The sequence below is a fragment of the Falco naumanni genome, chromosome Z (genome assembly GCF_017639655.2).
Source record: "Falco naumanni isolate bFalNau1 chromosome Z, bFalNau1.pat, whole genome shotgun sequence".
NCBI lineage: Eukaryota > Metazoa > Chordata > Aves > Falconiformes > Falconidae > Falco > Falco naumanni.
Window position 1 is genome coordinate 30,271,830 of NC_054080.1, and position 3,041 is coordinate 30,274,870.

Consider the following 3,041-nt stretch of genomic DNA (forward strand, 5'->3'; position numbering starts at 1 on the left):
TATTTAAGCTTTGCTTCCCCAGAAGAAAACCGTTATACAGATCTGAGGCTCGCATTCTTGTGTTTGTGCAAAGAGGGAAGGAAGAAATCTATCCCACATTGAGCCTCCCCCAAAAATGTGGTCCAAAGCAATTTCTGGATTCGGGCTGTATTGAAGGATGTGTTCCTTGAGAAGAGGGCAAGGAGGTTTTTTTACTTTAAACCCAAAAGACTTCAATTTTGCCTTAGTGCTTCCCCGACTTCTTTCCTGGTAGCACTTGAAGAGTTAATCTAGCCATAACAGAAAGGAAGAACTTCTGATGGGAAGTCTCATTGTTAATTCAACACAATGCCCTATCTTCCACCCATGTTCAACAAAGGGTTCTTTGTGCACTGTCAGAGATTTCAGTACTGCAGCCCTCCCAATTGTGCTGGTTCCTAATCCTTATCGTTTTTGTGCGGTGAGAAAGGAATTATTTAGCAGAGTTGGCACAGTCTGTGCTTGCTCAAATTGGGGTGGTCAAAGAAATCAGAACCAGAGTCAGAGGGGCAGAGAAAAGCTGAAGGAAACACAGTGAGGTAAAAGGCACCTGGGTTTGCTGCTTGTCACAGCAGTGTGACGTGGACACATCATGTGCTGCTATAGCAGAGGTAGAAGAAACAGTGGTGTGAAAGAGCAAGAAGTATGACAGACCTGTGCACGCTGTCCGTCTTGACCACCGCAATCCTCTACCACGGTGGGGTGGCAGGGCTGCCCTCCGCCATGAAAGCAGGGAATCCTGTCTGAAAAGGCACCTGTGGGAGAAGGAAAATGTCACAATTTTCATCACACTGTTGGAACCCTGGATGAGTGGTGAGAGCACTCTGCTGAGCAGTAAAGCACTGTGCTGGCAGCTCTCATTAGTCCTCATTTACCTAGTTCAGCAGTTCTCTATTTTTTTCCCCTTCTCCTGCCAGCTATTTTTCTTCTCTGTTTTCAATGGTTTGAGCCCATCTAAACTCACAGAATCTACTAGGCTGTAACTTATAATTCTAGAGCTGGATTCCAGTTCAACTTCACCAACCCAGAAATCACTTCTCATTTATTTATGGGGTTGTAATCGCAGCCTGAAAAAGGTCACTTGTAGAGGTGCCTTTCCTGGATATGTGATTGCATCTCAGTAAAGAATAATACATTTCTTTGAAATAGCCCTCGAACATGCAGCTGGAGGCAGAAGCATCCTTTCAACTTTGGCTTGTTCTTCCTTCCTGTTTGCAGGTAAGTCTTGCTGAAAATTACTGTAATTTTTCTGGTGCCACCAGAAAAAATATTTTTGTGTGTCTTCAGTCTAGAACAATTCTAGTAAATTGGTGGTTTTGATTTGTTTGACTTTTATTTTTTTTTATATTGCTGATTCTGGGGAGGTGGAAACTAGGAAGGGAGAAATGCTACTCAGGAGGGACTATGTACAGTATTATTTTTACTGTTATAATATTTCCTAAGTTTAATTTTATGAGATTGAAAAACAGAATTACAATGATAAAAGTTGTTTTGGTTGGGTGGATTTTCTTTGGTTGCTTGTTTGTTTGCTTGTTTAAAGAGAGCTTCCCTGTGCAATTATATTAAATGGCTAATGATATTTTGTCAGTGTTTGTACACGAAGGTTGTTTCAGGTTAAATTCCAAATGCAGAAGAAATCATTCAGCAGATGAGAGGCTCGGCACAAAACTGCTGACCTTGAAACTTGAATTTTGTCTCCTTTTGTGTCTATTGAGTCCCTGTTGAGCTGTGCTTGTCCTTTTTCATTTCACTACATTAGCTTCAATTTCTCCATGTTCAGCTCTGTGCAAATGAGAGTGGAATCACACCTTTGGATATTTATAAAATGTAAGGCTTGATACCATAAAGTTGGTCGCAAAGAAAAACTCTCCAAGATCTGATCTGAAGTTTTAGAAGGCAAATATTCTTTATTACAGTGCTGGGAGCACGGGGGAATGTTTCCTCTGAGCATGCTCACCAAGTTACTCGAGGCCACACATTATACACAGCAGAGTACTTGCACATTCATAGTACATGAAATATTCATTCTCATTCACCCACAGGGTTGGGTACAAATGTCTCGCTTCTAATGCAGACTAGAGTGCAGCCTCAGGTGACACTACTAAAGGTTTTACTACCTACACATGCCACCCAAGCTTGCCCTCTCTCGAGGGGACTATCTGAGTTGGAGGTGGAGATCTCCCACTGCCACAGTTACCTTTGTCCTACTTTCAACTAATTTCCTGTGGGCTGCAACACCTTATCAGCTTGTCTCCTCCTGCAGCCAGAACTTTCTCACATCTTTCTGCATAATTAATGTAATGGTGTTCTTAGCATTATCTGTTCTTTATTTCCCAAGATTGACTTCCTTGATTACTTTCATCCATCAGTTTTTGATAACTTGAGAGCCAGCTTGACTTAAGTTTCGTGCACAGATTTGTATAAGGCCAGCAACCTTCCCTTAACAGAATACTTTAACATAAATGTCTGTACAGTAGTGTCTCTACAGTGGCATCAGACTGAACTGAAATCATGCAAATTAAGGTCAACTGCTTTTTTCCTTGTTTATTCTGAATTGGTTTTTTGTTTGCTTGGTTGATTGTTGTCATTTTCAGGATGAACTTCCAGTGCTGAAGGTGTTACTAGAGAGCTGGAACACACAGAACAACCATCTCAGCTGCAGGACAGAACCTGCTGCAGACTGGTTTGTGGAGTTCTTAGGTGCAGTTTTAGTTCCCTTCATTTTCTCAAGATTCTGCAAAGTTCTCAAGATTCTGCAAAGCCCAAAGGCTTCCTGAAAACACACATTGTGATGTCATTCTGGATCACCAAAGCTGCGAGCTGCTATTGTTACCAAAATCTCGGAATGAAGAACTTATCGACACCAATGTGATGTAGATAAGCAGACACTTCTTTATTGACGGCCAGGTGCGTGAGCGAGTCCTCTCACGATCAACGCACACCGAGCTTCAAAATCATACACCATATATAGAAGTTGTTCATGCATATTCATTAAGTATCCATGCATAAACATAATATTTCCC

The 3,041-nt window shown here is 41.6% G+C and overlaps 1 long non-coding RNA gene across 1 annotated transcript; it reads left to right on the plus strand.

Annotated features, from left to right (window-relative positions):
- Positions 1-385: 385 nt before the first annotated feature.
- LOC121081296 lies at positions 386-3,041 on the plus strand. Its single transcript, XR_005825638.1, has 2 exons — positions 386-1,236; positions 2,613-3,041. It is a non-coding gene; the product is annotated as an uncharacterized LOC121081296 (long non-coding RNA).